At 59.9% G+C, this 12053-nt stretch overlaps 1 protein-coding gene across 1 annotated transcript in view; it reads right to left on the reverse strand.

The window, feature by feature from the left end:
- CACNA1C (calcium voltage-gated channel subunit alpha1 C) overlaps positions 1 to 12053 on the reverse strand; it is a 473070-nt gene that overhangs the window by 188968 nt on the left and 272049 nt on the right. The window lies entirely within an intron of this gene.

Below are 12053 nucleotides of genomic sequence, written 5' to 3' on the forward strand. Positions count from 1 at the left end.
CACTGAAGACCCCAGGTCCCACGCCCACTGTATCCCTAGAAGGCTTACGGCCTGCCGCCCACCCTGCTGGGAGGGGGTGCTCCGAGGCCTGGGGCACTGGGGCCCTGATGGGGAGCCCTGCAGGGAGGTCAGCTTGGTCCCAACGCCCCCCGTGCTCTGCCCATCTGCTCTGCCCACCCTCCCCGACCCCCGCGACGTTGAGCGCGTGCTGGCCTCACCCAGACCAGCTCAGGATGAAGTTTGGGGACACAAAGTTAAAAAAGGGAAGAACCCCGGGCCCCACCCAGACCTACTGGAGGAGATCTTCTGGCTATGGAGCCTGGAAGTGCACATTCCAGACCATTCCCGGGTGTCTCTGAAGCACCTGAAGTTTAAGAACCACTGGTCCACGTGCTGAGGAAGGCCCAGATAAGCGGTAACCATGGGAAGGGGATGGAGGCGGGACTCCACCAGCATCTCCGAGGCAGGCCTGTCCTTACCTCCTACCCATTCTGTCACCTTGAAGTCGGTCTGGGACGTGGCTTACCAGGGGTCTGCGACCCAGGAAGAAACCACCGTGCGTGGGACCTCTGGTCTTTAAAAAGTAGGTGATGTTGGGTAAAAATGTACATCAGGACCGTGTTGAAAGGGAATGCATGTTCCAAAAGGGCGCGACACACCTGAGGACGACTGTGGAAGGTGAGCTGTCCAGCCACTCAGCCCCCGCCCCCAAGACCATTCAGAGCGTCCACGTTCAGGCCCAGATGACAGGGCCACCTCCTCTGCACCCCCAGAAACCTCTGCGGAAATTCACAAAGTTGGAGCAGGGATGAGAAGGGAAACGAACGTAAGCCGGGTACCCACTTGTGTCAGGGGCTTTCATGTGTTCACCTGTGTGCTGGCTGCCTTCATCCCACCATCCCTGCGTCCAGTCACACGTTACTGGTGAGGCACAACCAGCTGAGTCACTGCACAGTGATGCTGGAGACCCCTGTGCGTTGTCTGCACAGTGAGCTCTCTGGGACAGGTAGCGACCCAGCTCGCAATACCCCTTCCCCACGGCAGGGAGGTCAGCCATACCCCAGGGCTCCGAGTGTCCTGTGTGCTGGGGGGCCGGCATCTCAGACAACTGCTAAAACAGCTGCACTCCCAGCCCCACCTGCCTGGCACCAAGCAGTTCCCTCGTCTGCGAGGCTGCCTTCCCTTCCCGATTCCTCTATGAAAAGAGAAAGCCGTGGGGGAGGAGGGGTCCCGGGTCCTTCCACTGCCGTGCAGGCCCACGCTGCAACCCGGCGGCGTCCTAGACCTGGTGCACCTCCTGTGAGACGGAGGACTTGGGGACGTGTGTCTTCTTCTCTTGTTGACCCTCGGCCTTTGTAAGTTTCCCCCATAAGGCCCACTCCCTAATCCACACCATGTGACATCACAGGTGGGGACCAGAAGGAGGCACGGACATGGCAGTGAGTCCTTCACTCAACCATTCATGGACATGTTTATGTGCTGGAGATTCAAGAGAAGGGCTCAGAAACTGACCTCCAGGAGTTCTGGGGACAGTGGGGACAGATGGACAGATTCCAGTACAGCAGGCAAGCCGTGCCCTGGAGGGAAGGCTCGGAGGATGGAGAGCTGTCAGGTGAAGTGGGTGGGTCAGGCATCCGGTGGAGAGAGAGGTAAAGGGGGGAAGTGTGGAGGCCGTGGCTGGAGAGAGGCCGGGAGGGGACGGGCTGGAGAGGTGGGCCGGAGCAAGGGGACTGGGGGCTCTGGGGCCAGGCCTGGACACTTGGCTTCCGTTCTGAGGAGACGGCGGCCCTGCTGTGGCGTGCACTGCCGTCTGGCGCTGTCACGATGGGGCAATCGGGCGGGGGTGGCCCACGCAGAGATCGTGGAGGCTTGAGCCGAGGCTGAGACGGGGGACTGGAGATAAGCAGGGGCACCTGGGGCACAGAAGGCGTGTGATTTGCTTCCTGGCTGCACGTGGGGGTCGGAGAAGAGGCAGGGAAAGAAGGGCGCGGCCCCCCCAGGGTTTCTAACCCAGCGACTGTGGGTGGAAGAGCCCCTCGCTGCAGTGGGGCCTTGAGGAAGAGGTGGGGTCCTCGTTCTGTACTCAAGGCGGAGCTCCTGGACTTGGACGCAGAGGTGGGCTCGCACAGAGCTGGCCTCGCAGGGGCGGCTGGAGGAGGTGGCCCTGGAGAGCGTGTGGACCACAGGAGAGCTGAGGCTGGGGTCCATCCCCTACGGGACGACTCAGCCCAAGGGAGCGCTTCCGCAACCTGGGAATTGTCTCCCAGGAGAAGTGACAGGGTCCTGCTTAAAGCCGTGGGGTCTGAGAGATAAAAGGACCTCAGAGGTTATCTAAGTAACCTCCCGGCCGGAAAGACTAGGACACCGATAAGATAAGGCCGGGGAGGTACATGTGGAGGACGCAGGAGGAGTGGGACTTCCTGACCCGATGCCCAAGGTGCATTCGTTTCTTTGCCCCCCGGGCCCCGCTTACCCCCTAAGACACGAGTGGGTCAGACTCCTCAGTGCGAGGTTTAAGGGTCTGAGACGGAACCGAGGAGGGCCCAGGAGCCAGGAAGAAGGGTCCGGACAACCCAGGGAAGGAGCAAGGGCCTGTCGTCACCAAGTGTGGGGCACAGTCACCTGTGAGGTGGGTGAGCGTGTGTGTGCATGTGAGTAGCACCGGTCTCGTGAGCAGCGCGGTATCCACTCGAACGTTAGAGGCACGAGCGTCCTTACAGAATTAATCCCAACCCTCTCTTCAGAACCAAAAAACAAACAAGAAAACGTAAACAAGTGAAACAGCTTGGTCATCCTTTCAAAACACTGTGTGTTGCCATAGAAACGTCCGGGGGCGGAGAACAGTGCAGCTGTGGAAGCTGACGTCCGGGTGCCTCTGGCCTCATGGGTTCACACTCCTCACGGCCTCCTCGGGCCTGGTTCTGGGGGTCACAGAGCCCTGAGAACGCACCAAGGTCCAGCACGGGACCCGCCGCTTCCGTGATCTCGGGAACCCCGGCAACTCTGGAAGCCACCCTGGGGCAGCCTGATTCCGGGCCCCACTGTGGGTCGAGGGTGAAAAGGCTGGAGGAGGCGCGAGGACAAGGCTGGGACGCGCCAGACGCAGCCACGCACAGCTGCGGGGGGGCGGAGGGGACGCCCAGGGCTCCCGAGGACCCTCCGCCGCCTCCGGCTGGAGTAGGGACCTCGCCGCTCAAGTGGCTCCATCTCTTCCCCTTCCCAGCACCTCCCCTTCCCTGCCGACGCTATTCCCCAACCCCGCCCGCCCCGTGCATCCTTGTCCTCGTCACCCTGTCCCCACCCCTCCCCTCTCCCTGCTCTCTCCTTAGGGCCACTACTGGCACCCGGGCCCACGTCCACTCCCAGGTCTGACCCACTGAGGGGATTCAGAGGAGGGAGCGCCTCGGTTCCCAGGGGTCACGAGGTCTCCCGGATGCCTGTGGGCTGGTAAGGCCCTGGGGGGCACAGGCCGTCGGAGCTTTCCGCTCTCCTCACGTCCACACATCCTGCCCTTCAACCGCACTGTAAGCCTCTTCACGGCAGACTCAGTTATCTGTGGGTGGTAACAATCTTGATTCTGACACCGAATGGCCCTGTGTCTTTGGGAAATCACGTTACCTCCCTGGTCTGTTTCTCATCTGTAGAAAAGCTAGTTAAGCATGAAAACAAAAAAACCCCAAAAGCACGATGCTGCTGAGAGCCCCGGGCTCCCCAGGGCTGCTTTGGGAGCGGGTACAGGTCGGGGGGGGGGGGGCTGACAAGGTGGGGCTTCCGCCCTGCCCCCGCCTTGAACCAGAGTGCGGCCACTTTAACCCGAGGACCCTACACAGCTGAATCAAGTCTGGGGAACCCACAGGATGGGGTGTGGACAGAGAACACACACAAAAAAGACGCAGCCATCTCTTCCTGACCAGTCTGGGTGACTCTTGTTGGCTTTATATTCTGGGTTCTGCCTGAGATTTTATTTGAGAAGAGGAATGAGTGCTTTTTTTTTTTTTGTTTTCTTTTTTCCGGGTTTTCTTAGAACTTGGAATACCACTTCCAAAGTGGTAGAAGACTCCAAAGCCTCTCCAGAGTTCTCTGTCAAGCTCGTCCCTGGTCTGTGTGCAGCTCTGCACGAGGCACAGTCAGATTCCCAAATGTGGAGAGGAACAAAGACTTCCTGTCCTTGCTGTTCTGAGGATCCCTATAAACACAGACAGGTTTGATAACGAAAAATCCTTCATTAACGAGACTATTAATGTGTGTGCTTTAGGAGAACACAACATTCCCTCCTGGTACGGGAAGCTGGTGCCAGGGGAGAGCTCCCTGGACCAGGCCATCGGGGAGCGCCTGCCAGGTCTGTTCACGTATGCATGCTCATGTCTCTTCAAGTATGCATGTTTCTGCACACGTGCACACACATGCACGTGTGGCGGAGCTGGGCGATGCCCACCGTCTGTGTTAAACAGCATGTATCTGGCTCTGTAACAGACCAGCGGTGGAAATTCACACTCAGAGAGCTTTCCTTCCATCAGCGGCTGAAGAACTACACAGAATGTGGCGAATACACGCACAGAAGGATACTAGTCAGCCCTGAAAAGGAATAAAGTTCTGACACGCGCTGCAACATGGGTGAGCCCTGAAAACACTGTGCTAAGAGAGAGAAGCCAGTCCTAAAAGGACAGAGATGTATGATTCCACTTCTGTGAAACACCCAGAACGGGCAAATTCATAGAAACTGTAGATTAGAGGTTCCCAGGGATGGAGGAGGAGGGAACCGCTTCGGGGAATGAAAAACTGTGGGAACAGCGGTGATGGCTTCACAGCATTGTGAGTGTAATTAATGCCACTCAAGTGTACACTTTAAAATGGTTAGAATGGCAAATGTTGTTATATTTATTTTCTCACAAAGGAAAAAAAAGGAAGCATTCCTTTGGATGTTAAAGATTTTCTAACCATCAGGGGTCTTCATCTAAAGCTACCTGAGGCCACGGTTGAACCTGTAACACGTACCCCCCTCCCTGGGATCATTTGTCAGGAAATCGCCAGCACAGCCGTTTGTCGAGAGAGCTGGCGGAAGGCTGGGGCCCTGGGATGGGGGACAAGGGGGTGGGCGGGGAGGCGGGAGGCGGCTGAAGACAACGCCTTCAACTTCACAGTTTTTCGAGGCAGGCCCTTCCCAAGGGCTTTATGGTGGTTCAGGCGGTCTGGCCTTAACACCCAGGGCCCCTGTAAAGCATGAAGGGGCCGGACAAACCACAGGATACCTAAGAGTGAAGCAGCCTCGGAAAGAACAGTCACCTGTTTGTCGAGGCTGGTGGCCCCGGAGGCTGCAACTCTGCCAGGTCACTGGTCTCACAGGGGATCAGCCTAAAGAACCGGAAGCTCTCCTCCCGTAGAGCGTGCTCTGCCCTCGCCCCCGACGCCAGGTGGCCGTGACTCATCCACTTGTGAGACCCTCAGCTCACGTCTCCTCTGGAGGCTGGCCTTGCCCCCCCCAGGAGGGTCAAGCGGGCGGCTCAGCTGTCCAGGTGCCGGCCTGCCCTTCGCCAGCCCGTCCCCCAGACGGCATCTCTGTCCGTCCCCCGGGCCCCTTCCTGGGCTGGTTCTCAGCTGTCAGCCCCCAGGGCAGACCTGGCCTGCGTGCGTGCTCGGTGGTGTCCTGCACCGTTGTCACGGGCTGCTGACCCTCCCCTTGGAGTTCACGGGTGGCCACGTGCCCCTCCCCCGCGGCTCTAGGGCTGCCATCCTGCCAGCGGGCAGCACAGGCTGCCAGGGCGCCGCCAGTCCCCTCTCTCCCAGGACGTCACTGGCTCCGGGACATCACCTTTGCTTTGGGTAATGGAGCAGAGCGGTGACAGGTATTCCCACTCAGAGCTGAAGTGCTTCTGGAGACAAGGGGGCACTTGCTTAATGACCTGTGGCTAGCGTGTGGTTTCCCAAATGGATGCGGCAGCGGCCTCAAAACGCTCTCCTAAATGCCCACCTTCTTGCGAGGAAGCAGACCAGCACGGCACAGGGGAACAGACTCCCTTTTCTGCCCGTCCCCACGGCTTGTCCCCCTCCCGCCCCCATCACCGTTTGGGTGTTAAGGCAGCTTCCTGACTGGCCTCACTGGCATCCAGGCTGATTCTCTGCCTAACCAACCCCCCCGTGCCACCCCCGCCCCGGGCCCGGGATGGAGTCTCGCCTCCATGGCCTGGCTCCCAGGTCCCAGGGGAACCCGCTCGTCCCTGTGGCCCCATATCCGCCAGCACCCTGTGCTCCCGCCACACCAGAAGGCTCACCGCACCCAGCCCAGACGGGTGGCGAGGGCAGCCCTGCCAGGCCGGCCTTTCTCCACCCGCAAGGCCTGCTTCTCCCCTGGTCTGGACGTCTCCCCCTCCCCGGCCCCCCATGGCCCTCCGCCCGGCGCAGGGCCCTCTGCAGACACGATTCTAGCACTTACGACAATGTGTGTGTTTTCTGCAAGCTCCTCCCCTTGGGGACAGAGGACTGCAGGGCGGAAGCAGGCCTCTTTGTCACCTTGGTTAGGAGGTGTCTTTAATCGGAGGGCAAAATGACAGAGGGAAAGGGCTTTGGAGTCAAGCTGTTTCCCCGTGACGAGCCACGTAATCTTCCCAGCTGTGGCCTTGTCACCAGGAAAGCGGGAAGTTACACAACTCCGGCGACTTGGGGATTAGGAGTCACAGTGTGCTCTGGGATGGCTCAGCTGCCATCGCGGCTCTGCACCCAGCATGGCCCCCGGCTCCGCACCCCCCACGGCCCCCGGCTCCGCACCCACCATGGACCCCGGCTCCGCGCCCAGCATGGACCCCGGCTCCGCGCCCAGCATGGACCCCGGCTCCGCGCCCACCATGGCCCCCGGCTCCGCGCCCAGCATGGCCCCCGGCTCCGCGCCCAGCATGGCCCCCGGCTCCGCGCCCAGCATGGCCCCCGGCTCCGCGCCCAGCATGGACCCCGGCTCCGCGCCCACCATGGCCCCGGCTCCGCACCCAGCATGGCCCCCGGCTCCGCCCCTGGCTCTGCAGCAGGTGCAGCGGGGGTTCCTCACGCGTCTGTGGGGCTCGCGCCCCCTCCAGGCAGCTCTGTGTGTCCCCAGAGGTCCCACCTGGGCCGCTCTCCAGCGCCCACAGCACCAGCCCTCTGCCCGTCCCCTCTTCCCTCCTGCACACACGGGCCTCCAGGACCCTCAGTAGGTAGCATGACCCACTTTTGAGCTACTTCTGAGCCTCTTGACTTCAACACAAACTGGAGCCCGAGGCCTCACATCTGTTTTCTATTATTGACACAACTTCACAACCAAACCAGAAACTTCTCTGAGCCTGTTTGCCAGGTTCCATGCCTTCTGAATGCTCCTGGCCCCGACCCCCAGCCCTGGATCCACAGCCGAAGGGACCCCAGACCCCCAGCCACGAGCCTTTCCCTGGAGGCTCTGGGAACCCCACAACCCTTTGCCTCCTGAAGTGACGTATTTCAGCGGCCTGGACGAGGTGACTGACGAAAGCAGTGTCCTTCGGGAGCGAGAGCGTGGGTTCAGGAGGCTTGAGGACCTGGGGTAAGTTCCACAGCGAGAGCGTAAGGGATAGGACATTATAGTTTATGAGGAGCCTTCCATTTTATGTTGAGTGTCACGACCACTTCGTGAAGCAGGAAGGCAGGTAATTTCTTCTCCTCTACTTCTCTCACCCCACTTTCTTTTCCTCCTCACACCACCCCCAACACCATCACCACCATCTCCTCCACCTCCATCACCATCACCACCATCTCCTCCACCCCCAACACCATCACCACCATCTCCTCCACCCACATCACCATCACCACCATCTCCTCCACCCCCATCACCTTCACCATCACCATCACCACCATCTCCTCCACCCCCAACACCATCACCACCATCTCCTCCACCCCCATCACCATCACCACCATCTCCTCCACCATCGTCACCATCACCATCTCCACTGCCGGTGCTTCTGTCATCATCACCACCACCTCCACCACCATCACCAGCATCACATGACTGTCACCAACACCACCGTCTCCTCCTCCTCTTCCATCACAGCTGCCATTAACAGCCGAGTCGGAGCCTGGATGCATCAACTCTAATCTTAACAGTAACCGCATGATGAATAAAGAATGTTCTCTCCATTATGCACAAGAGGACGCTGGTGGGAGAGGCTGGGTAACCTCTACAACGCCCTGCAGCTAGGGAGCATGGAGCCGGGAGTCACGTTTTCCCCACTGTTTGGGGTGACAGGACGGACGGACCCCTTCACCTGGCACCTCTGCACTGGGGCTTGGCTGGGGCCACACTGAACATCTGATTTTTGCCAAAAGCCAGCGGCGTTCTGCAAGGGTTTGACATGTAGCACCCGCCTGGCCCCGGGCCCCCACTTCCCACTGATGGCGTGTGGACATGCGGCTACAGAGCAGACCCCGCACTCTCCTCCAGCTCCTGGCCACACCTGTCAGCACCTGTGGGGGACGCTGTAGACAGGCTGCAAGCCAACCGCCGGTCTAACCCCGCTGAGGTTCTCTCCTCCAGCCCTGCAGTGGAGTCGGAGACCCTGCAGCAGCCGGGAGTGGGGCTCTGAGAGTGTGAACCGGAGCGGGACAGAGCCGAGGGAGAGAAGGGGCCACGGCAGAGGCAGGTGATGTAGGAGGGAGGTGGGGGACAGGGGACTTTCAAACGTGACATCAAGACTTCAGGCAGACTGGCAGAATGGGGTCGGATGCGCCACGCAGAGGTTGGCCACATCACCCTCGCTCTGGACTGCGGTTTCTCCATCCACCAAATGTGAGTTTGCCCGGATGTCCTCCACCCTTCTGCCCGTGTCCAGCTAGGACTCCTTAATGCTGACCAATCTGAGGTTTAAACTTTAGGTCTTCCACACCGACTGCACCTTGGCTGAATCACTGGAACTTCAGAGGCCTCCTTCTCCTTGGCTATAAAGTGGAGATAATACCTTCCTATCAAGACTCCGTAAGAACCGAGGGGAAATGCACGTGAACACGTTAAATGGGAAATACTTAAATGTTCTGCCCCCGAACCCCCCGTGATTCTGAAATCCTTGGCATCTGAGACAGTGAAGGTGATTGGAGACATCGGCGGGTCGGTGCTGAAGGCGTGGGTTTGAGAAACGATCTGTGCAGGTGAAGCTGTGACGGTTCCATGAAATCCGTGATCAGAGAACAGAGGCTGAGGGTTCAGGGAGGGGACGCCGGCCAGGGGGGCCCAACACCGTCACCATGTTTGCCACGTCCATGTATGTACAATACTGTTCACTGCATACTGTTTCCTTCCATCAACTCGCTTTTCTTATATGAACACTTAGAAAGGAGTTTTTTAAAATCAGAAGTATCATGAGTGCTGCTTGCCATGATAAAGGATGTCAGTAAAACCATTAACCATGTTTGTCCATGTGCTGCCTAAAATTGGCCGACATGCCACCCAGGTACACGTCACACTTGGGGAAGATCTGGGCTCGAGGCCTGTCCCTGGCAAGGGCCACCGTGACTCCATGTGGCTCCAGACGTGGGAGGAAGGAGGGGCCCCCTTGGGAGAAATGGGGGGCCGATGTCGTGTTCCAGGAAGAGCTCTGTGGACTCGGGCTCCCCTGCACCGGGCAAGCTGCCTCTGGGGCCGTGCACTGGCGCGCGTACCTGCGGGTCACCTGTGGGAGGGGGTTCAGGGGCTGCGCTCAGGTGGAGTTGGCTGCATCCCCTTCAAGGTCACATCCTCACCCCCTGGGCGAGTCCCGCACTCGGCGGTGGGTTACTTCTGACGAGATTACTTCATCATCTCGTCTTCGGTCAGATCGTGGGTCCTTCCTGGGCAACCGCTTGTCTTATATTTAGACTCAGCCCCGAACCCAACGTCGTCCCAGGCTGTATCTCTGCTGCTCACTGATGGATGACACTTGGAATTTGACAAGGATCTGAAATTAGCCGTGCGGGTTGGCTCTCCCCAGTGTCCTGTCCCCCAGCCTCGCGTGGTGTCCTGGGTCCCCCCGCTTTTCCATGGGGACTGACCTCATTTTCCAGTCCCCAAAACAAATGCTTTCTAGAACACGAGTCAGAGAGACACACCCAAACCAGAGCAGGTAAAACCCCTCTCGCCAAATTATGACGTGATTCCCGAGCCTCCCGGGACTTTAATGAGTGACCTCCATCTGTCCTGGGCACTGGCCTCGGATAATCCAGCTCCCTGTCCTCTCAGCCGTCACCAAGGCCTTCAAAGTGGACCACGGAGCTGGCGGCAGTGACGACACAGATGAAAAGTGTAGCGGTGCAAAGGAGGGCCGGCTGCAAAGGTCACCGTCAAGTGTCTGCTCCCCTGCCCGTCCTCTGGTCAGCTCTCAGAGGCCGAGGTGGGGTCAGCCCTGTGTACTCACACCCCACCTCGGCCGAGCCCCTTTCTTTCCTGTGATCTTGAGCATTTTACTTTCTTATCGCAAAGATAACAAAATTCATGTTGGACACTGAAGACGACTCTGAGGTGAAAAAAGGAAAATGAAGACGCACACCACCACTCCCCCCACCCCGAGGGGCCTGTGGCTGGCGTTTCGTCACCTGCGGCCAGCCTGCTTCCCCTGTGTGTCCAAAGTGGTCATCGCACTGCTCATATTATTTGAGAACCTCCCTTATCTTTGTTTAACACAGGTTTTGAACGTACGCTGTACGCTGTCTCCAGTGTCACCCTCAATCGCCTCCAGACCCCAGCAGCAGGACGGGGCGGGGCCTCGTTTGCCTGTCTCCTCCGCCTGTGCTGACCTGGCTCAGCCCTCGGGCGGCTGCGGGCGGCGGGTGCAGAGGGGCTCCTGGTGGTCGGCAGCGGGGGGCACAGGGCCCCAGCAGGCAGCCCCGCGCAGCTCCCGAGATTCTGGGGCTCACGCACCACTGAAAAGGACCGGACATCAGTGCTGGGAGGGGTCTTGGTGACACTGAGTCCCCCATTTCCTAGGGAAACGAGGGGACACCATTCTGTCGTCTCACGATGGGTTAGGGGCAGTAGGCAGGCCTGAGCCCCACTCGGGGGGCAGGAGGTGGGCCCCACGGGGGCCCTGAGGCTTCTGGAGCCCCCAGACGAGGGAGACGGCGGCGGGGTGGAGGGGTGGTCCTGGAGCCACGGGGCCTGTGCCGTGCGCCCTTCAGGGCCCTGGTGCCCCGGTGCCCCACGCTCTTCCCTTGGACGCTCGCCCATCCTGCTCCTTTTCCTTTCGGGGGTGTCAGGAAAACCCCTTCCATCGGGGATGTCCTTCCTCCTTTGATGGGTGAGGGGAAGAGGCGGCTGTTATTCGCGGAGCCTCTCCAGCCTGAGAACACGTGGCCCTGGGACCTGGGACGGGGCTTCGGCCCTGGGGGCCTGGCGTCTGCGCCTCACTCCACACAGGACTCAGCCCCCCGCACGTGTGCACAGCTCCCCGCCCGGGCCTCCTAGAGTGCCACCGCCCTCTCCATCTCCCCGTCCCCAACACACCATTCCCTTGAGGCATTTTTAGCCAAGACGCCAAACATCCAAGGAGGAAGAAGCGAATCTGTCTCATGCACGTGAGAACAGCCGGTCCCCAACCCGGGCCTCTGCCTCCCTCCCACCGTCCCACCACCCCCCCCCCCCGCCCCGCTGTCTTTCGTGGCCCCTCTGCCCCTCCAGCCATCAGCCCCCGGCTCCCCCTCCGTCCCTCTCAGACCTTCTCCCTCCACCTGAGGGACGGGCAGCGTCCACAGGGTCACACAGCAGTTCAGCTAATTGGCTATTTCTTGCAAATTGCTTAAAAGGTGTGCAGACCCACTGAAAATGGAAAAACACAGAGCCGTGAGCATCCACCTGTGATGCTGAGGAAGGCACCCCAGCCCGTGCGGGTGTGGACGGGGCGTTTCCTGACCTGTGCGGACCCACAGAGAGAGCCCGGTTACCCAGGAAGGGCCAACATCCCGAGTGAGGGGAGAGCACAGAGGGCTTGGTCCCCTCCCCCAGCCGTGGAGCCCATGAGGGCGGCGATGGCCTAAATACAGTCCTCATGCTGCTATGTCCTCTGCCGGAAGGATGTGAGGTGAGGAGGGAGGCGTTT

This window comes from Balaenoptera ricei, chromosome 10 (genome assembly GCF_028023285.1).
Source record: "Balaenoptera ricei isolate mBalRic1 chromosome 10, mBalRic1.hap2, whole genome shotgun sequence".
Lineage (NCBI taxonomy): Eukaryota > Metazoa > Chordata > Mammalia > Artiodactyla > Balaenopteridae > Balaenoptera > Balaenoptera ricei.